This window comes from Cyprinus carpio, chromosome B1, assembly GCF_018340385.1.
Source record: "Cyprinus carpio isolate SPL01 chromosome B1, ASM1834038v1, whole genome shotgun sequence".
Taxonomy (NCBI): domain Eukaryota; kingdom Metazoa; phylum Chordata; class Actinopteri; order Cypriniformes; family Cyprinidae; genus Cyprinus; species Cyprinus carpio.
In genome coordinates, this window is record NC_056597.1 from 37,918,374 (window position 1) to 37,942,507 (window position 24,134).

The following is a 24,134-nucleotide window of genomic DNA, read 5'->3' on the forward strand; positions in this document are numbered from 1 at the left end:
TATTGACTGATGTTAACAAGCAGAATCAACAAAGACAAAAATCTGAATTTTTTATGTCACCGTTATAGTGGTCAGTGTTTGCTTTAGTTGGGGTTCTTGACCCTTATGTTTTTAAAATTAGATTTGGTATGGCTGTTATAACTCAGTTGTAATAGAGAGACGAGCAAAAATAAAAACATGATAATGTGATATTAGTTATGTTTTTACATAATGATTATTTGACCTGAATCACCAAACTTATTTAAAGCCTAAAACATTAGGTCTGAACATTAGAAAACAAAGTAAAGTGTGGGCAACCAATTAATAGATTGTAATAAAATAACTACACAGTCTTATCATAATAACTCTGTAATTTCGTTACTTTTCCGTCAGATGAAACATGGTTAAAATAGTGGATTGTCTGTTTGCTGTATTATATTGTTCCTGTTGTTTTTCCGTTCTTTTTTTCCACCTACGTCACGCACCATGCGAAACACCTCCTTCATCACGCACTGCAAAACACCTCATGCGCTGTCACCCACGTTAATGCGGCATAGCGGGTATAGACATACCTGACGTTTTTTTTTGTACATCTAGTCCCATATTCCACCAATGTCTTTATACATATGTGCAGATAGATAATTGCTAACAAGTGTACTCATATATGTATGCACACACATCACACACAACATAGTGAACCGTGGTGCTGGCAAAATGATCACCAATTATTTTTCACATTCTCCATTAAAAGAACCTTCAAGAGGACTATGATTTGTTGGAATCGAGGAAAATTACGGGGGGGGGGGAGGGAGCTACACCGTGTGAAGTCGACCATTCGCAAAGGCAGTTCTGAGAAACTCAAGTTGAAGTTTTCTAAAGGTTCCAAACCAAAATCGCCCAGCAACGTTGCACTGTTTCCTCCACTTCCTTCTAAATAGTAATTACTATAGTAATATCACATATAACCCTCTTTTATTTGTTTTTAGGGAGGCAAACTTGTCACCTTTTGGTGAATTTGTCATTTTTAATTCAAAAGGGGTGCCATTCGAGTGATTGTGTAGATCGGTTAGTTTTTAAATTTGTGAGGTGGCTTTTTACAGTACTATTAGTACCAATTCCAAGTCTGTACCAGTTTAGTCCCAACCTCTTTTAAAACACTGAAAATCCTATAGAAAAACTGTGATGGACTTAGAGAGAGCATCCATTTCCACTCACCAGGTAATTTGACTGAAGTCGGAGCAATTCTGCAAGGAATAATGACAAATATTCTCCATCTGTGTGCAAAGCTAGTACAGAATTGTCCTACAGTTATATGGCTGTAATTAAGCAAACCGTTGGCTCTACAAATTATTAAATAAAGTGAAAAGATTACTTTTTTTCCAACCCTAGTATGTGCTGAGAATTGAAATATCCATCTTACTGAGGAAGGTAGAATAGAGAATGTTGTTGGCCATTCATGTAGTGGTGCGCTGAGCTGAGAAAAACAAAAACAGTGATCGATTAAAAGCAGCTGCCCTATTGTGAGTTAAATTTGCCAAAATCAGATATTACATTACGACAACGGCGAATTTGTGGAAAGTTGGAAGAGTACACCGCCAAGAAACTGGAAATGTGAGCTTATGTAATTTTTATTCATGTATTTGAATTTGAGAAGGAAATGGTGGACATGGTGTCAAATGTTCCTTAATCGGGGTGATGGACTAATAACTTCTCTAAACATCTGAAAACAGTCTTGGGTGTCGGTGAGGATCACTGTCACTCACATCAGGGAGACCCTTCGCTCATGATCAGCAGTGTCTCTAAATAAACGGTAATGATGTGTGATTGGTGTGTAGTGACAGTTGATTGATTTTAGGCTTTGACCTTTCAGTAAGGTCCTTAAACATTTTATGGATGCATAAATTTGCCACTTTATGATTACTTGAGGCCTTGTAGAATTACTCCAGAACACCTGTAAGCTGCACTAGTTTTCAGGTGTGAATGTTTTGGGAACCAGTTTGTGATTCTAAGATGATTATACTTTCTTTAAGAAGCAATCAGTTCATCCTTATGTCATATTCTTTGAGCAATAACTTTCCTCAATTTTGACTCTAAATCTGTGGATTGTTTTCATGTGGGTTTAAATGAAGAGGAAACAAATCCAGAGTCAGAGTCAAAGGCCTAATTGCTTTTCTTGTAACGTTGGGGAAACTTGTCCACTGAAACTGGTTTGTGTATACTGAATCATACACCAGTGTCTCAAAACTGACAATGTCTACCTTGCATAAAGTTGAGGTTTTTTGTCTTTAAAGTAGGTTCTCTTACCCGAAAAAACTTTATTACACAAACTATGCTCATACAGTATGATAATGTAGGCGCTCAAACGCCCACTCGCAAACATTTTCAGTTGTTTTAAATTGATTTTTTCTTATGTTTCACAGCTTTTATAAAAACACCCCCCACCGACTATGCATCATCGTGTTCCAGTTCGTGTTGTAAGTTATTTGTGCTTTTTGTTTCGCGTTACACTGACAAACCTTGTATGAAAACGACATGATAAAAGAGTAAATTACAACATTGTCATTTTTGGGTTAACTGTTAACTTTAAGTACAAGCCGTGCATTTGTGTGTTTATTGTTATCCAGTAGGCATACTTCATATGTGGCCTGGCTTTGAATGTTTGTGATTAATTTGGTGTGGTTCTAAATACTTTGCAGATGTCGTAACACTTAACTTGTCATATTCAAATTCTGTCACAATGGCGACGACTCGAGCAGGTAATGGTACTCTGGTGCTGACTGGGTTTGGTCTGGTATGAGGCTGTCTGTAGCTTTTAATGAACGGAAACTACAGTGATCAGCATACATCCTGTCTGATTCAGCAATGCTTGCGTCTAATTATCACTGTGCACGGAGTCGCAGCTAAAGTGTTTCAGGTTTGTCCCGTAAACTCTCATTGACAGCACACCTGCTGTCAAATTCTGTTCACGCTTAAACTGTGATCATTCACTATTCAATAAACCTAAAAAAAAGTTTAAGTATTAACAGTTTCCACAAAAATATTAGGACGAACAAACAGGTTTTTTCAGTATTAACTAATAGTAAAACCCATTATAATAATTGATCAGAAATAATACTGATCATAATTAAGCATAAAATAAGCAGATTATAGACGATTTTTGAAATGAATGTGGACACTGGACTGGAGCAATAATGCTGAAAATTCAGCGTTGATCACAGAAATAAATACAATTTTAACATCTTTAATAGAAAACTAACTATACTGTATTTTTTGATCATGGTTAATTCAGCCGTCTTTATAAATATTAACTAAATAAATTAATACATTAAATACAAGAATGAAATGAATGAATGAATGAACAAAAATCTCATTGTTTCCATATTAATGTGCTGCTTTAACTGATTGCCACACAACCCTTATCCTTCCAGTGGATGATTGCTTGCACACTCTTCCTATTGCAGGATTTGTATCTTAAAAATGAGCTGATAATTAACAGAATGCAAGCGGCTTATTTTTGGATTGTTGTTGATGTGAACTTCGTTAAAATTTAAATATAACACAGGAATTGAAGATCAGGTTTATATCTGTTTTGCGGACGACGAAACATGTACATGGCCAATGTGTCCAATGAAACATGTTTTAACAAAATCAGATAGATTTTCCAATCAGCTAAAACGCTATGGACCAGGTGTATGTAAACAGGCCCTTAGAAACACAAGAACTACAACCTCAGCCACAGCCGAGAGGCCGCCCGCTTCACGTGTGGGTGGTTCTTGGCCTCCACAATCGTGCATTAAAATTGTTTAATGCACACAGCTAGCCATGCATATATCCTTTGACATCTATATATATATTAGATATATATATATATATATATTATATGGTGAGTGTGGATTCACCACGTACAACAATGTTCCTGGAAAACACACAGTCGATCAACCAATCAGATAGAGGATAAAACTTTTCAGGAAATAATTGTTTTAGGCGGTACGATCAGGGTTTAGGTTGCTTCTACACCTTGTTATCGCTAATCATTTCACACTGATTTTAGGAATAAATTATGGGTCAGTTTGGGTTGAGGGGTAAGGGATTTGGTTAAGTCTATATATTTTTGGACAGTAATGTTGATCCAGGAAAATGTCTTACTTGGCAAAATCACGGCGACCATATATATATATATATATATTATTATATATATATATACTATATAATTTCCTAATCATGGCACTTGAAAGCTAAAATGTGAAACAAAAAGATTAGGCTTAAAAAATTCCTTATCATGCGCCCTTCTAGTAAGTATCATGCGCCCCTCTAGTGGACAACATTAATATCACAGCTTTCATCTCTAAAGTCCCTATAAAGGCAATTTCAGAGAATTGTTTATAAAACACATTAGAAATGTATTCCTGAAAAAACACATAACAAAGCCCTGTGAACAATGTAGTACTCGGATTGTGGAGTTATAATTCAACCGTTTTCACAATCTTTTGTGTTCAGTAGTTTATTTTTTTTTTTTTTGTGAGGGCCTGAAATCATGTGCTCAATAGATGCACTGGAGCTGCTATAGCCTGGACCCCTCCTCTAACATTAATAACAAGAGTGCATTAGCATATACTGGTTGGCCAGCCTCAATAAATGTCATTCAGTCCATTCTAAATGTCTAGTAAACTCATTAGAGTAGGTTCTATATAACATAAAGACGACTGCAAGTTTTATTTTTTTGTATTTTTTTATGTAGGCCTACTTGCGATGATATATAATTCACAAGTTTTAGTCGCAACAAGTTTTAAGAGCAAACACAAGCTTTGATTAGAATAAATGCCAAAAATATTGAATTCACTGAGATAATTTTTAAGACAATTGTGAACTGTTGTGTTCATGTTGTATTGTATTTTGCAAACCACTTTCTGTTGCTTGTTGAGGTGGGTATTCGGTTAAGGGTAGGGTGACTGGTTGGTGGTTATGTGTAGGATTAATGGTGGTAAAAGAAGTTTAAGGCAGGTGGTCTCAAATTCAATTTCCTGGAGGGCCAAAAGACTGTGCAGAGTTTAGCCTCCAGCAGCTACCAAATCCACACCTGATTGGAAGCTCCTAAGTGATCATTAAACCTTATTATCTGTATCAGATGGTGTGTGTGGGGTGGAGTGCAGAGCTTTTTGCGACCCCTTCATGTGTAAGGGATGGGTCAACAGTGTGATCACAAATGGCAATTACAGAATACGTACAGAAGAATTATATTCAATCAGTTTTTCAATTCAAGTGAAAAATCAATAAAGACGTAAAAAATAAACAGGCGATTAACACTATTAACAGCAATTATGCAATCAAACTTATAAAAATGTGGTAGTTCTGTATGTTGTCTCTGGGTTAGCATCATCTGAGGTCCTCTGACGGGGTTGCATCATCTCTTCTCAGGTGTTCTGGATCAGACTGGAGCTTGTGTAAATCCCTAGTTACCACGGGATGTAAATCCGTTGGCAAAAGCACTAGAGAAACAAAATAGGAGACATAATTAAGCGTAGCTGCTGTTCCAACCAAGTAAAATTAATTAGTTTAACCCAAGCTAAAGAATAATAATATCTTTGATGATCAGATATAACTGCAGTCAAAATTCTTGGCCAAGAAGGTGTGTTTTTATCTGAGTAATAGGTAGCAGTGCAGGAGACTGTAGGTGGGGTAATATGATCATATTTTTCTGGACCTGGTAAGGACTCTAGCAGCTGCATTTTGGACTACCTGTAGCTTGTTTATTGAGGATGCAGGACAACCACCTAGAAGTGCATTACAATGAGTCAGTCTAGGAGTCATGAATGCATGAACTAGCTTTTCTGCATCAGGAACAGGTAACATGTTTAGGTAGCTTGGAGAAGATAGTGCCCATAGTGCCAGTCATTTTGTCCCTAGTTCATGTGTATTATATGGGTACACCGAGCAGTTGAGAAAATAGGCAGGGTATTTTGCGAATCTGTCTTGTGGTGGCGGGAACAATAGTTCTTGCACCGGCCGATAAACGCAAAGCTATATAGTTATATTATTAATACGCAGAATGCACGATACAAGGAAAATGGTCAGGTAACATCATCACTTTGAAAAAAAAAAAAAAAAAAGTACGATATCTATGTCAGTAAGATCACTTCCATGCGATATAATTAAATCTAGCGTATGATTAAAACGATGAGTGGGCCCCGGTGACATTTTGCTTTACTCCAAAAACAGTTAAATAAGTTATTTAAACGAAAGTCCTAATTGCATCATTTTGTATTACCCATATGAATGTTAAAATCTCCAAAATTAGCACTTTATCACGGTAAACCAACAGGTCTGAAAGGAAATCTCCAAATTCTTTTAATGGAATTCTGTATATGGCCCTGGTGGTCTATACCCAGTAGCCAGAGAAAGAGATACAATAGATTTCTTTTGCATATCTGACAGTGTAACATTAGCATAAGTATTTCAAATGATTTAAACACTGTATCCTGTTTTTCTGGGTAACATTGAGGAATATCACTATATATATGTGTTGCAACACCTCCCCACACCATTCTGACGTGGGCTCATCTGTTTATAACAGTAGTTTGATGGAGTATGACTCATTATAGACCAATATAATCTTTGGTTTTAAGCCAGGTTTCAGTCAAGCAGAGTACATCAAACTATTATCTTGGATCATGTAATTACCAATAACTGCTTTGGGTGTGAGTGATCTAATATTTATGAGCCCAAACTTTAAAAATTGTTTTTGTTCATTTATTTTATGTTTTTCTGGTTTAATCACGATAAGATTTTTTCTAGATCCTACATTAAATTTATATTTTGACCTCACTATTCGGGGAACAGACACAGTCTTAATAGATTGGACAGCGCAAGTACTTCTAAAGCCGAGTTCAGACTGCACGATTTTCAAAGTAGTCGGGTCACTGTTCTTTTCACACTGCATGACTATCTCGGCCAGCATTCAGTCACTGCTGTGTTCACACTGCACGATGGATTGGCGACAGAAGGTTTTCACACTGCATGACTTTACAATAGGGAAGAATCGCCGACACCTCTGTCATGGCAACACAACTACGTTTCACAACCAAACACACGCGTGATGTGACAAGGGAAAAACGCGCTATCAAGCATGCAAGACCGGAGTTCTCACGTGAGACTGGGCTAGCTCAGATGAAACGTCAAACACACACCGGGTGCTCCTGCCAAATTCGACTAATTTTTCTTCCCATTTCTTGGGTCCAAATAGACCAAGAAGAAGTCTTTTTCTGAAACGAAGCCATGCTTGCTGATATTGTGGTCTATAACTCCTCCCGAACTCCCGCTGCTCCTGTATCTTGCTCTCTCATTGGCTGTCAGTCATCGCCGACGTAGTTTTCAGTCAGAAACACTTTTCACCACAGCATGATTTTGAATCGCCGACAGGTCCAGATATTTAGCATGCCAATATCTCACAGGCGTCGGTGACTCGTCGGCGATTCTCTCAGATCGCCGTCTTTGCTCATTCACACTGCGTGAGTGTCACTCGCGTGAACGAGCAACGATTTGCCTGTGATTTCGGGCATTTGTCGGCGATTTCTCAAAACCTGTCGGCGAGCCAAAAACTGGGCTAAAATCGTGCAGTCTGAACGCGGCTTAACATTTAAGCGGGTAGAACAAAAGCCATAGCAGTTATTTGAGAATTGGCTTACTAGTCAAATGGAGCGTAGAGTCCTGGAGATGTTGTCCGACAGGAGTTCTGCTCCGGACTCTGCTGGGGTGCAGGCCATCCGCGCGAACAAGCCTAGGTCGCTCCCAGAAAAGATTCCAATATTAACAACAAAGAGCAGTTTCTGTTCTTTACACCATGACAATAACCATTCATTTAGAGCAAGAAGTCTACTGAACCTTTCGTGTCCTCGTCGATGTGTGGGCAGTGGTCCTGACACGATGATCGTCGCCGGGGGCGTCGTGCTGCGAACCGTCTCGATCAGGCTCCTGAAGTCCCTCTTCAGCGTCTCCGTCTGCCGCTGCGTGGTGTCGTTAACCCCGGCGTGAAGCCCGACCGCTCTGGGCTCTCGTCGGCCTTCAGGATCGCGGGTATCTGCGCATCTGCGCAGAAACATCGAGAACACGAGCACCAGGGAGACAGTGAGTGTGCACTTTACCTTCGGCTAACGTAGCACGGACGTGTCGGACGATGGAGTCTCTGGCGATCACAGCGTCACGTTCCATCTTGCGGAGGGGAGAGAAGCGGTTCCGTGTGGAGATCTCGAAGACCGGAGGGGGAGAAGTCGTCGCCCGGGGCCTGGCTCGCGTCCTCCGCTGCGGATGCCCCAGGGTCCGTGGTGTCCCGGCGCCGGCGTGAAGGACATCTGGGCAGATCGCGTCCTGGGTGCACCGGGCCTGTGCAGAGAAACACGGGGTGGAGGTGGTGGGACTGTTAGCAGCGCGCTGTATACTTACCCTGGACTTGTGAGCGTCAGCCCGGAAGGTTTCCAGCGCGGCTCTCCGCTCTCTCAGCTGGGCCTGCCTCTGCTCCAGGACTTGAATCTGCTTCTCCACGGCCTCCAGCTTGAGCTGCACCGAATGCAGCTCGAACGTGTCGTCACCTGCACTCAAAGGTAGACAAACATCCGCCATTAAAGCAAGTTACAGTGATTAAAGCGTTTGTAATGTGTGTGAATAGAGTATTAGCGATGCACGCGGGTTTAGCGACAACCACGCTGGTGATGCTAATGGGCTATAAGCTACTAGCGGACTCGGGAAATCAAAATAAAACTAGCGATAACAAGGCGCTCTGATTGTTTTTGTTGTAGAATACGATAGAGGATATATTCACACGTTATAGAAACGAAAATGATGGTGTATAAAATAGATTTCAACAATAAAAATTAGACGATAGAGAAATAACATGACGGAGCTCAAACTAGAGGCATACGACAGCAACAAACAGCCTTTGCCTTTTTTACAATGTAAAAAAGGCAATGTACAATGTACAATGTAAAAACATGTATGCACACAATACATGCATTGTATCAAATTATTTAAATCTAAATAGTATCAAATAGTAAATAGTATAAATATTATAAATAGTAAAAATAGTAAATAGTAGTTATGGCCACCTAATATAAAGTGGGACCAATAAGTTTTTTATAAATGTTTTTTTTTCAATGTTTATTACATTTACAAAATGTTCTACTGATATTATTGCAAGAACATTTTTGATAAAATTTGACATAATGTTCAGAGAATGTTAGCCAAAGTTCTAAGAATGTTTTCTGTTAGCTATGTACATGTATTTATTGTGTTTACTTTTAGGTTACAATCTTGTCTTTTTCTTGCCTGAGACACTTTGGTATCTAAATAATGCTATAAATGCATTTTTTGCTCCAAATTTTAGCAACAAATGTTTAATGTCTTCAACTGCACTTCCAGATAGATTTTATAATAACACGTTTTTCAGAAACATGCTAATTTCTTGTAATATTTTCATAATAGCTAATCTGTCTGACCCCTGCTACAACTACACTGTGCTGGATGAACCATGGAGAGCCACCAGTAATATATATTGCTTCAGTCAGAAGGTGTGACCAGTCTGTCACCAGGAGCGGCTGGTATCGTCTCTTCATTAACGGTCTGAGCGCTCACATCCCAGACACATGTGTTGCAGTCTATGGCTGTGGAACTACTATAGCACTGTGGATTCTTGGTGGACACCCAACAGTACAGGATGGAGTCGTCACTCGAGGTGTCTGTGGTAACGATGGCGGTTACTGCTGCTATCACCAGTCAAATCCCATTAAAGTCAAAGCCTGTCCTGGCAATTATTATGTCTATGCGCTGGTTAGTCCCACTGGATGCAGTTTTGCATACTGTGCAGGTAATTATATTTACACCAACACTTTCTACACATTCATGATATTTGTGTCTCTGTTTATTAATCACTATTCATCCAAACTTTCAGATGTTAGCAGCATTAACACCAGCTCTACAACCGTCACACCAGCGACCCTCTCTACAGGTAACGCAATGCACTTTTTCTTATTGACTTGACTGAATAATTTCTAATGTACATACAGATCTGTGCTGCTGAATGGATGTGTGCTTGTGTTGCAAGAAAAATAATATTTACTATATTATTACAAATAGTAAGCCAGGTAAAAATAGTATAAACCACCATTAGAAATAATCTGAGCTATATAGAGTATGGGGCTGTTAGCAGCATCTGGTGCGGCATGAATACAAGAAGGTGCTTTTGAATGACTTTTTAATGATACACAGAGACAGCATAAATGCTTTTAAATATGAAATAATAGAATATTAAAGAAAAATGTATTTCGTGCTGTCCACAAAAGCAGCAGATGGTATAACTGGAGCATATTCTTAAAATAAGCAAATATGATCTGTTTTGTATTCTGTTAATCGACATTAATAACTATTAATTCAGTAGCAATAATCAACAATAAATATTTGTCATAATATTGCATTAGCCCATAATGAGTTCCTGTCTGTTAATTTTATATATATACTTTATTGTAAGCTGTTTATGTTGTTTCAATTGTCAAATACAGTACATGTATGCTGTCTTTGAGCAATATTAATCAGTCTGTGCAAATAAACATAAATGCCATGTCAGATGCAGCTTCTGTTCCACCTTTTTAGTGTAAAGATGGCTTTTGTTGATGATAAAATTTCATTGGTGACAGTCTATATTCTGATAGATTGAAGTAGCTGGTTACATGCAAGTATTGAACTGCCTTTTTTATTATTTTGTACTGTTCTCTGAGATCCACTTATAATGTTATCAAGATTTTTTACATCAAAAAACATAATTTAGAAGTAATAGGCTATTTTCTGTCCTGTTTTTGACCCCCCTCATCAGATCGCTCTGTTTGAATAGGCTTGGATTTTTGTTGTATAGGTGGTTTTTTTGATGTTATATTTTTTGATAATTGTTTTGTATGTTCGACAGTGTACATTCCTCATAGATGAATGCTGCTGTGATTTAGATTAAGAACACATCAATACTTAGCACATATTCAGCACAAACATTCTGTAATAACAGACAAAGCAATAGTGACCACGAAATGAAAACTGTTACTCACACTTGTGTGGTGCGACATTACTGTCTGATCCTGTCACTGATCACTCGTGGAAAAATAAGATCCAAGTGCAGTTTTATTATAGTCCCAGACAATAATAATAATAATAATAATAATAATAATAATAATAATAATAATAATAAAAACACAGAGCAACAGGAAAAAAAAACACTGGCAAAAAGTAATCCACAAACACAGAGTAAAGGAAAGCACAAGGTAAAAGAACACAATACTGAAGCAAACAAGGGATAACAGAACATGGTATATATAGGGGAACTATTCAGACTATATGACACACAGCTGGGAACATGAGAACTAATAATAAGTGCAAGGGGTGATGGGAACTGAAGTCCAACACAAACAACAGTCCAGAAGAGTTTCCTCTGATGGTTGGCAAGGGCACTCCAGCAGATGGTCAGCACAGCACAGCATCATCTCTTAATTCAATGTTTCTGAAAATCTGTGTCAAATTGCGCCTTGTTTGTAAATGAATTCACTATAAAATGAAGTGAACAAAGGACCAAGTTTTTACTGACATGGTCTGGATCTTCATTAAAAATAAAGTTCAGTCAAACAAGCTAGCTGTTTTTATTGTTTGCGTTTTATTCATTATTTTACTCTAAATGTTATTCAAAAGAATTAAAAAACAAACAAACACCTTTTACATATCAAACCTTGTATGTGATGGACATCGGTTATAATCTTTTTTGTATTTGCTTTGAAGGCATCTTAAGTAAAACAGTTTCATATTTAACAAAACATATGCAAAATACTTGAACTGGAAACGGTGAGATCTGTTTAACAGAATGTGGAAGTCTGTTGTGCATAACCCCTCATAAAAAACATAAAGAAAATACATGCACGATTGCAACAATATATGGTTTGTGTGTTTTTCAAGTCATCTCCAGGTAATAAATAAACTATCTGAATAATGCTGTGATAACTGACATAGAATTTATTACAGTGGCCTATAGAAACTATCAAATATATTTTCTGCCTTGTTCTGTGAAAATATAGGAAAATATTACAAATGCAATGAATAATACAGTGTACTTGATTTCTAAGCTGATTCAAAGTAAGAGAAAATAATAATAATAACAATAACAACAACAACAATAATAATAATAATATAAAAAAATAAAGGAAAAAAGTTTGACATTTCTGTCCCCCTCACTTCTGAAATAATGTCCCTGGTCATAAAGCTCATCTAGGCCTGTTATTTATTTTGAAAAAAAAAAAAGAAAAAAGATATAATAAGTAATAGAGGAGGTTTTTTTTTTGAGAATGAGATATATATATTTATTTTGTAAGTAGATGGGGTAATTTTTTTTTTAACAAATTGTGACAAAATATGTAAAATGTAAAATCAAAAATTTGTGACCAAGTTTTCCACTTAAGAATTGTATTTTTGTATTTTGTAAATAAATTTATATTGACAAGTTATATTTCTCAAGTCTATCTCTTGGCAGACCCCTGCTACAACTACACTGTACTGGACAATTCATGGAGAGCCATCAATAATACATATGCTTCAGTCATAAACTGTGACCAGTCTGTCACCTGGAGAGGCTGGTATCGACTTGTTATTCATGGCTGGAATGCTCAGATTCCAGACACATGTGTTGCTCAGTACAGCTGTGGCACTCATATTCCACTGTGGATTCGTGGTGGACACCCAACAGTTGAAGATGGAGTCGTCACTCGAGAAGTCTGTGGTCACTGGAACAATTACTGCTGCTATTACGGGGTTTACCCCATTAAAGTCAAAGCCTGTCCAGGCAATTATTATGTCTATGAGCTGATTAGTCCAAATGTCTGTCATGCAGCCTACTGTGCAGGTAATTATATTTAAATTAACCTTTTTCTTCAAATTCATGCTATTTGTGTCTGTATTTAAGGATGAAGAATAGAGCTGGTTTAAAATGTTAACACCATTTTATGCTAATTACAGAATATGAAATTATTCAGGTATACATTGTTTGCAAGCATCACTGAACAGTATATGGGCAATAACCCTTTATATTAAATATATTATAATAAAGTTTTATATCATGAGACAAGACCCCATTTTTAACTTCCCTAATAAATCATGTTTAATTGGAATTTGTAAACTGTAAGTGTCAGTAGAAAACAAGAAAAAATGAATGTTGGAATGAATGTTTTGAGCCTCTGAGCAGTTTTACATATCCATTAAGGCTTGGTAACATTTATCATTTTGATAAAAAAAAAAAACAAAAAAAAAAACTATTGTTCAGATCTGCATTTTTGAAGCTAATTTTATATTGTGGAGTTCAAGCATAGTACTGGAACTGGCTTTTTTAATTTTTAAGAATTATTTGGTCCCCAAGCAGTACATTTGCTCAGTCTTTTCATCATCTTAAAAAAAAATGTGTAACAAAAAAAAAAAAAGAAAAAAAAAGAAAAGAAAAATCAACTAAAGCATGACTAGCCATTAATCACTGTTAAAAAAGATAACGCTTAAGATGTTTGGGGTCAGATTGACCCCAAACATTTAAAGAGCGATTGCATAAGGAAATATAAATTTTTTATATGGAAAACCATATATCATTTTTTTATTTACTTCTCAACTATAAATTTATACTGTGTTTTTGTGGAAATTTTAATTTTTTACCTATTTACTGCACAATTACATAACTAGGCCATAAATTGTCACATGAAATATGATTTTTTTAAAGAAAAAATCACTTAAATGATGATCTTAATGAAATCTAAATAGTTTTTGGACATTGCTCTATGTGTTAGGGATAGAATGCTGCCATCTGGAGGTTAGTCGAAATACTTTTTTTCTTCTAGTTAAGGAATTAAAGTGCAATGACCACATGTATCCAATAGAGGTCCATAGAGACTCATTCATTTTCACTTCATTTTTCTTGATACTTCAACTTCTCCTCACAACTTTATGATATATATATATATATATATATATATATATATATATATATATATATATATATACACATATATATATATATATAGTGAATATATATTTAAACATTTTAAAAAACATAAAAAATCTGTATTTTTGTCAAAGTTAGAGTTTGTTGTTGTTGTCTGATATATTTTGAATGATCTGCTTTTGCAATTTATTATACATACATTTGCAGAAACATTACAAGCCACCACTATGACATGACTGTAATCACACTATTTATTTCAGAAAATTATTTATCAACAAATATGGAACATGCTTGTTCCATGTTGCATGTTTGACATTTTTCAGATTTATGCCAGTTTAGTTGATTTTATTTGCCAATTTCTATAAAAATGCTCTCTGTTGCAGTTATATTGTGTGTGTTTGTGTGTGTGTGTGTGTGTTTGTGTGTGTGTGTTTGTGTGTGTGTGTGTGTGTGTGAGATAGAAAGCTCATTCCACTTTGTGTTTATGCTCTAGGACCAGACCTTGATTTAAATGTAATTTTGTTTTAGATTTATGCCAGTTTTTTTTATTTTATTTGCCAATTTCTGTAAAAATGCTCTCTGTTGCAGTCACATACATTTGTGTGTTTGTGTGTGTGTATGAGATAGAAAGTTCGTTCTACTTTTTATTTATGCTCTAGGACCAGAACTTGGTTTATATGTAGAAAATTTCAGATTTATAATGGATTTACTTTTATTTTTTTGACGTGACCAAAAAAAAAAAAAAAATTTAAAAAGTATTTTTTTTTTTCATTTTCCCATTCATTTTCAATGTGACCCCAAACTAATTTTTTTTTACACACCTTTAGAACAACCAAATCAAGCCCAGTTTTTTTGTGCATGTTTAGTTAGATTATTTAGGAAAAGTCACAGAGTTTCATGCCCCTGAGATGAAGGTAACACTTTTAAAAAATGAAGGAAAAGTCCAGTGGGGTCAGAATAAACCCCAAACAGTGATTAAGGGCTAGGCAACTTTCATGTGTAAGACTTGCATGAGCCCTTTAGTATTATTGATTAGTAATATTTGTGTGATTGTTGATTCACTGACATTCATCATTATTTTTTTTATTTTTTTTTCCAGCTGTTACTAACATCAGTGCCACCTTTCCTACAGTCACACCAGAGACAAGCTCAGCTGGTAATGTAGTCTGATGTTTCCTCTGTTGGATTGTGTTTTGGCTGAATGTTTGTCAATTTGTAGAATGGAACAGGAGTGTGAGTGTGTTTGTGTTTGTGTAGAGCAGTGGTTCTCAACCCGCGGCCCGTCATGAATTCAAATACAGTTCATTTTAGTTTTTACATTAATTTAAAAACGTACTAAAGAAATATAAGCTGTAGCCTAATGTTTTTATGTAATATTATTTTGTTTTTACATGTATTATTTTCAGGCATGAGCAGACCTACTCACACGGTCCGCATTTAACGAACACATACAAGCACGCACTTTGGCAGAATTCAATTTAAATAGTCATCAACAGCCATTGGTTCAGTAAAATTGAGCATCAGAATGGACAAATTAGTTTTTAAGGGAGAAAAAAGAAATGTGGAAAATGCCAGTGAATGAACACATACAAACAAGAATAGTGGCAGTATCAGCAGTGAAGGAGAGTGCTGGGTTTTCCTAGTAGGGGTAGCTGCAGCCTGGAGCAATGGGCATGCCAAAAGGTTTCTCTCTGGTGAAACGAAAGGTAGGGGGCGTGCCAAAAGGTAATGCGAAAGTTGGCTGTTAAAAAAAAAAAAAAAAAAAAAAACAATCTGGGGAGCCATATACTCTTAATCGCAGAATAAAAGGGAGCCATAAATTCAACATAATCCTATAAAACCAAATTTAATTCTTCCAAGGTAAAAACGGCATTAATGATATTAAGAATATTATTTTACATTACTTTTGAAAGTACCTTCAAAACTTCTGCATGGCGCGGGTTACTGACGTCATCACCACCGCAAGTTTAGTTCTTGATTTATCAATAATCAAAAACAAATTACAATTATTTTTTGAGGATACAAACGTCTCTTAACATGTTTAGTCGCACTAGCTGTTCTTAAGTTAAAGTCAAAAGTTGTATTTGTTAACATTAGTTAATGCACTGTGAAGTGAACTAACAAGAATAAACAACGAACAGCTGTATTTTTAACTAACAAAGTTTAATAAATACTGTATCAAATGTATTGCTCATAGTTAATGTTAGTTAATACATCAATGTCAACAAATGAAGCCTTACTGTAAAGTGTTACCCTAGAAAACTATGTTTTGCCTGATAGAGAAAAATATATAGTTGACAAAACCACTAAATTATAAAATTGAAAAATTAGTCAGAAGAGTTTAGTAACCTTATTTTAAGTGACATTAACCAATTAAGCAAACAGACACAGCTTTATCCACTAAAACAATTATTTAGCTTTCAGTTTCAGTCACCAATTCAAGAAAAAAAAAATAAACAAATTAAATAAATCAATTTTTATAGATAGATAGATAAACCACTCATTCATTCATTCTGTAGTAGCAGTCCATAGACCAGCAAACTCTTTGTCTGAATAGAAAGCTGTGAAGACCCCCTTCTTTCCATGGCTACAGTATCTACAGCCATCACACCTGCTGAGCTCCAACTCACTCTGTGTGTCCTCCTCACATCTGGACTGACAGACTTCCAGTCAATGATACCTACACAAGAAAAAAACAAATGTTGAGAGATTCAAACAAAAAGTAACCAATAAGTAGAACTAAATATAAAATAAAAAAGACTGCAAGTGTTGTCACTAGCAGAAGTGCAAGTGTCTGAGAGTGCAAGTGCAAGTGTGCAGCCAGACCCTTCTCCATTATATTATAATATAATTGTTCTGCAGACTCTTCACTGAGACAGTGATTTTTGTTTCCAAAAGTACATATGCTTCCTGTGCATGTTTTCTAAAAGAATGGAATCACAAAAAAAGTTGATTGGCACTCATCTATACCACAAGTTATACTAAAATTTGGTTCATGTGCATGTACAACTCCAACATGTTGGATTAACTTCAAAAGAGTGAATGTCCTTCGAGTGCACTTTGGGCAATGGTACAGTTGAGGCATGATGATCTAATACAAAAGACTAATCATTCAGAGTAAAGTTACTGGCAGTGCTTGTCTCCATCTTCTAATGTTGAGAATGTGCCTCTGAAGGAAAGTCAGTGTCATTCTCAGGTGTGTTGGATATGCAATGTTGAAAGCAGAACACATCCAGAAGGCTGTTATGAATCATTTCCTTTTATATTTCTCTGGAAAGGGTACGTCACAACCAGTGTGTTGGATACTTGAATATACTCTGCATTAGTTGGATACCTAGCAGAAAGGTAGAAACAAACTCTAAATTAGTTTTTATTTTTTTTTATTTTGTCTAATCGTCTTCATAGATTGTGAATTGATCTTAGTTCAGTTGTAATAGCAGAGGTGTTAATAATTATTACACTTACAGGATGTATTCTGTACTGTATTGCACAAAAAGGACGCAGATATAAACTATCAACTCTGAGGGTCTTCGCCTTCGATGCGGTCATCGTTTTGTCTCACTGTACATATGTCTGCCATCAACAATAAACTAATTACTAAAGCTGCAAGATATAACGCAAAGAAAAATTATGATCGTATCGTACTGATGTTGCAATTCCTGCTTCTCTTCATTCTCACATTTATGGCTGCTTTGTTTTATGGGTTGACACTTTTGAATTTCCGTTCACTGCTGTATTGTATTGTTGTCTTCATGCTGATTTCTGCCTTTGCAGGTATAAATATAACGCTGCAGGAAGGATGCACTGTAAGTTGAGTTTCTGATTTTTTTCTTACATTTTAGACTTACAGCTTTGATCAGTAAATAGCAATGTTTCTTGGAAATTCCAAAATCCACATAAAACAAAACAAAACGGAAACAAACAAACAAACATAACAACATCAAAAACAAAAAAAAGGTAACATATGAGCTCGACTGAAAAAAAATACAATGGAAACAAATTTACTGCATAAATTTTTCAATGTGCCACAAGAAAACTTGTGTGACCTTGTCTTAAAGGGGTGGTTGATTGCAATTTCACTTTTTTAACGTTAGTTAGTGTGTAATGTTGCTGTTTGAGCATAAACAATATCTGCAAAGTTGCGGCACTGAAAGTTCAATGCAAATGGAAATATTGTCTTTTAAAATTCTGGCAGTTTAATGCCTACAAAGACGGCTGGTAGGGACTACAATGAGTTACTTCCTGGGTTGTGACTTCACAAACCCTGATAAACCCTGCCCTCAGGAACACACAACAAAGGGGGCGAGACCTTGATGCGTTGCTTTAGAGAAGAGGAAGAAAACTTGAGGTGCACGTAAAAGTCTATTCATATATAAATCACAATTCTGTCTTCTAACGATTCTAATGGATTCACAAGATTCAAAATCAGTGTTCTAAAGCAGTGATTCTCAATCCTGTTCCTCGCGTCCCCCTGCTCTGCACACGCTCTGATTCTCTCTCTCTCTCTCTCTGTCTCTCTCTCTCTAATTCTCTCTCTCTCTCTCTCTCTCTCTCTCTCTCTCTCTCTCTCTCTCTCTCTCTCTCTCTCTCATTCAGCTCAGCTCCAACAATGAACTGTTCCAATTATAAACTTATTTTCACATAGCTATGAGAAGCGTTAAACATGGACGCACGTGCAGTTGCCGTACTGTATTAAAGCTTTAATCAGGATAAAACCGTATATTAAAAGCTAACAGATGCAGTAGTATTTACAAATAACAGCGTATCTAAAAGTATGAGACAACAAAAAACAAAAAAGTGTTGATGTTTAGATGTTTAGCCAATCACAACACGCTGGGCAATCTAACCAATCAGAGCCCATCGCCTATTTCTGAGGGAGGGGCTTCATAAAAGCAGGAAATGATCAGCGTTTTTCTCAGAGAAGGGACAGAGCAGTGTAGAATAAAGGTAAATTATGTGAAAAATAATGTGCTTTTTTTTTAAAAAAAAAAAAACAAAGCAATAACATGTTAGACTGCACCCCATAAACACAATTAAGCTTAGAAAAAAAAGAAATCAGTCAATCACCCCTTTAACAGATCATGTCCCTTTTAAAATATTGTTTTAGTCTTTCTGAAATGCCTGTCATCACAATAATTAGGTGTAATTATCTCTGAGACCTGTGTCACACGATTCTGAACATCAGGCATACACACCAAAGATAACATGACAGTGCTTGTTATTGTATTTCATGTGTGCGCTGTGGGGCACAATTAGTTAATTTTCTCTTGAACACATGGGAAGGAAATGGTGCAGATATTTTTTATTTTTTTTCTGCTCAGGTTAAATTCACAACTTTGGATTGGAAACAGCAAATTAGTCAAAAGAACAGTGCAATAAAATGTGCTTTGTAGATAATTCTGTAATGTGAAATATGAATGTGCTTTTATGTTTATTGTTGATGGATTTTGTAAAGAAAAAACAGGATCAAAATCAACAAATACTGCTTTTCACGCTTATTATTTTAGGGTCAGACGTGTTTGCAAAATCTCCTCGATCAGATAGAGAACATTTCATCTCAAGTGCTCTCTGTGACTGTAAGTCTTTTCATGAGAAAAATCATAAAATGATCAAATCTTTGTCAGTTACATGATCATTGACATAGCAGTGCTGTTTTATCTCATATTTATCTAATCAATAAATTAGACTGTGACAAACATTTTGACTGTGGCCTTCAACGCTTCAGAGAAGATTTTAGAGTCATTATCAACAGCAAGCCCAGCTGAACTAGCCTCCCACGGAAACCTTGTGTTAAAAACCAGTGAGAAACTCATTTCTGCATTAGTGAAGCCGACAGACACAAGTGACAGTGTCAATTTTACTCTTCCTGCTGTAGGTAAGTGAAGACACAATTATTAATATACTGAAGATGAAACAGATTACACATGATGTCAGGGATTTTATGTAGTCAGGGGTTCTTATCCTTTTTGGTGACAGAGACTCCTTTTCCAAGCACCACCTCTTATTTATAAAAGTAATTAAAGGGGTCATATGATGTGATTTCAAATTTTCCTTTCTCTTTGGAGTGTTACAAGCTCTTGGTGAATAAAGAAGATCTGTAAAGTTGCAAAGACTGAAGTCTCAAATCCAAAGAGATATTCTTTATAAAAGTTAATACTTGTAGCTGGTCAATCACAGCACACCTTGCTTTTCAGAGCGATAAGCCTTGTAAAAATCGACATGTTTCAGAAGGCGGGGCATAGAAGAGAAACAATAATGTACAGTATGTGGAAAATAATGTTTTTTAACCCTAAACCGCATAAACACTTTTCATTACACCAAATACACACAATAATGTTCTTTTTAGCAGCATCATATGACCCCTTTAAGCTTATGCTTTCTACATTTTCTACCATTAATTAATTTAATTAATTTCATCTTTATTTTGACTGGATTCTGCTTTTTTATGAGTGACGTTTTCTGTAGTTGTTGTGACCATAGTGAATCTTGTGAATATTTGCTGCCTCATTTTAAAGGGGACCTATTATGCAAAAATTACTTTTATAAGTTGTTAGAACACAGTTGTGTAGCCACAGTCATGGATCGCGGAACGTACCAAAAGAAGGAGGGGCCTGGGGGTTTGGCATGAGAAGTGGCATTATAATGCATTATAAATCCTTGTTGTTGTACTACATAAAGTCACTGTAAGATTGTACTTTTTAAATCATTGTCTACATTTTAATAGGCTATTAGAAACAGTAATAATAATAGGATATTAGTTAGATGCCAGATAGTATTTATTAAGCTATGACTCTGGAGAATTGAGTTTTAGAATAGAGATCACGGTTCTAAAAAACAAAACATTAGACAAAAACAAAATAATATATAGGCTACTTCACTTAGGTTTCTTACAAAATGTTTTATTTATTGTTATAAATGAGTCTAAAATGTTATAAATGATCCTATTAAAAATAAAAAATATGTAAAACAAAAAAACAAATAGTTTGAAATAAATGTATGAACTTGATTTGATCGTTTTTGAATGGATCTTTTGATTGAAATGAATTAGACATCAAATACATTTTAACAGTCCACTGGTTGCTACCTACTGGCATAATGTAACATAGGCCTACAATCTTTATTTGAAGCATAATAATTTCTCATAATAATTTTCTCATTTTGAATGCAACTGCTGCAACATCAGCTATATCCAGATTATACTTTTTATCCCAATACTTTCATATTAGTATTTAATGTTGGCAAACACAGAATTGTAACCTACTGTGTAGACTGTTTGTGAAGCTGTTTCAGACATAAGCTTACATGATGAGCACGGCTCTCTCCGCATCAGCGTCTGCGTGAAAGCAGTTTTAAATATTCCGATGTGATTGTGATTTCAAATGTTTAGTATACGTAGTGGAATCATCGTCATGGAATCGCAATCTTTTAATGATTAAGCCATATGAGCCTATAGCCTATGTATTTTTGTATGTCATCATTTGTACCAGACCTCATAAGTTACCTGGGCCCAGGCCCGGGCGCCCCCCCCCCCCCCACTTCCCCGCGATCTATAGCCGCAGTGCAGTGAAAATAACCAGCCTATAATGATAAAAATTCAACCCACTCATTTTTTATCATCCCAAAAAATCATAAACAGTCTCTTGAACACGAGATTCCAGATTTCACCCTTTGTTGATGTCACTGTAGGGAAAAATCCACCGGCCATTTTGTAACACTCTCTGCCTATTTAGCATAGAGCACAGCCAACAATTCTCACTCCCAACTCGTCACATATTGAAGCTTGGTCAGGACCACTTTGGCATCGCTTTTGATGCTCAGCGTAAATTTTTGGACTTGCAGCGTCATTTTCCTCCATTGTTTTCAGTGTGTTTTGTTTTAGTTCAATGGTTGCATGAATTTGTACTTTCTTTGGGGCACCTAACCCCACCACTACCCTAAACCTACTCACTTCTGAACAATATAATAAAATGTAACAGGCCAAATATAAGTGCAGTCACATGTATTTAATGCAAAAACTGACCATAAAAAAGGAGTACAAATGCTCCAATAACCCGCTTCGTACATCTTCATTCAAAAAACAATACTCCCATCCCGTAGTATGTCTGACACAATCAGTCATGAGACACACAAGAGCCAATAGCATTTCACAAACCAAGGCTGAGGTCTTCTGGCGGCATTTTTTTGAATTTGCGCTGCACACAGAAAGAGCTTTACGGCAGACACAGACTGCAAATCGCGTCTATTCCTCTCACAAATCAATTGTTTTTCCTCAGAAGACTTGGAATATTAAATATTTTTGAATAAATTATGTCTTTAGCTGTATCTGCCTGTTAGATCTTGTGTTTTATTGACAAGTGGTTTAGGGGAGGGGGTTGGGTTATGTGCTCATAAATGTGTAAATAATGTATAATAGATTTGGATTTTGTGTATTTTTTTATTGTTTATTATATTTGTTATATGTTTTATATTATTGGTTTATTGTTTGTTTAGGTGGAGGGGTAGTGTCACTAAAGGGCTACGTTGAGTGTCAAAAGGGGACGCCAAGTGGTCCTAACCAAGCTTCAATATGTGACGAGTTGGGAGTGAGAACGTGTTGACACAGCCCTGAGTGAGAAGCAGCAGTCCGCCATTACTGTTTTTGCCAGTCATTTTACACTGGACTGCCTCACAAATGAGGATAGGTCCTATGCTGAATTTTCGCAAAGTTTGATTCTGAAAGAGGGATCAATGCCAATGCTTTGTGTGCAAATGTCAGCTACAGACAACAGTAGTATCACGTGTCATATTTTGTTTTCCAAATTGCCTGTCTGAAAGAGCTTATTGGCACTCTTTAAGGCTAATGTTGCTAAGGCTACCATTGTTTCTGCCTGTTTTCACTAATACTGACTTCACATGCTATCAGAATGATCGAATGAATAGCTATGTGGAAGTTAAAAATTACATATGAAAGCAATGTGAAGTCAACCGTGTGAATTTGTCAAGATCATAATCCCCAAGTGGGACTGAGAGTTTCTGATTTTTTTTCAGTGTGCGTGAGATTGATTGTTTTGTTGTTGACAGTATGCCAGAGCATGAGCTTCTTGAAGCTCTGCCCTCTTTTGAATAAGGGGGTCGGGGAGCACCAAGCTCATTTACATTTAAAGGGACACACACGAAAACCAGTGATGTTTGTGCTCATCGTCATTTTGACGTATTTCACATTACGAAACTTGGGAACATCAGAGACCTTAGTTTACCTCTTGTAAAAACAGGGGGGATAAATAGGTCACCTTTAAATGAGGTCAAAAGGGTCAAATAAGGAACCTAAAAAATATGTGATTCAGTTTTATAGTTTTTTGCATTATACAATTCATAGTCTTTTAAATTTTGGGAAGATTGTTTTTAAGTTATCCTTACAATTAAAAGTTGTTAATTTTTTTTATAAGCCTATTAATATTTAAAAAAGGGCTTCATTATACTGTAATGTTAAATGATTATAATAAAGACGTAAAATTGAGGGGAAAATGCATTATATAGACATCAGTAGTTGTATTTGTATCACTCTACTACTGGCCTTTTAATAGGAATACTAGCAAAAAGATGCAATTTAAAACAGATTTAAAAATATGCCATTCGTATTAATACATTAATTTAGAGGATTCAGTATGAAATATAATATTCTATTAATTATGCAATGAATGTGATTAATTACTTATTCTAGTGACCAGAGATGAAAATCCAATAATAGTAAATAATGAGTCCAAGTATATCTATTGGGCATAGCATATAATTGCATATAAAATAGCATATTCTTGTTTGTGTTTAATCAGAGGGTCAAGTCTTCATGGTTGGACCAAAGGTACCTTAGCATAAAATTCGATCGACTTGACACGGACAAATTCTTCTGTGAGCATTGATCTCTATTGGGTTGCACAATTACAACATTTGAAGGTATGTCAAATGTTTCTGGTGGTAAATGTGTAGAAAGCGCAATCATGCCAGGCACGGCTGTTCGAACCAACCACTAGGGTGCTTCTGACATGGAGGGTGCCCACAAATAATATAATCCTAATTTTCAACTGATGAAAATAGAGTTATCACCAAATACGGCTTAATTTCAAAGACTGTGCAATCTACATCATTAGAGTATGTCCATCACTTTGCAAAAAACGAATCAAAAAAA

At 36.1% G+C, this 24,134-nt stretch overlaps 1 protein-coding gene and 1 pseudogene across 1 annotated transcript in view; both read left to right on the plus strand.

Moving 5' to 3' along the window:
• Positions 1–24,134, plus strand: part of LOC122135992 (lipopolysaccharide-induced tumor necrosis factor-alpha factor homolog) — a 613,569-nt gene that overhangs the window by 525,859 nt on the left and 63,576 nt on the right. The gene's annotated exons all lie outside the window — the stretch shown is intronic.
• Positions 9,152–24,134, plus strand: part of LOC109102014 — a 35,046-nt pseudogene continuing 20,063 nt past the window's right edge.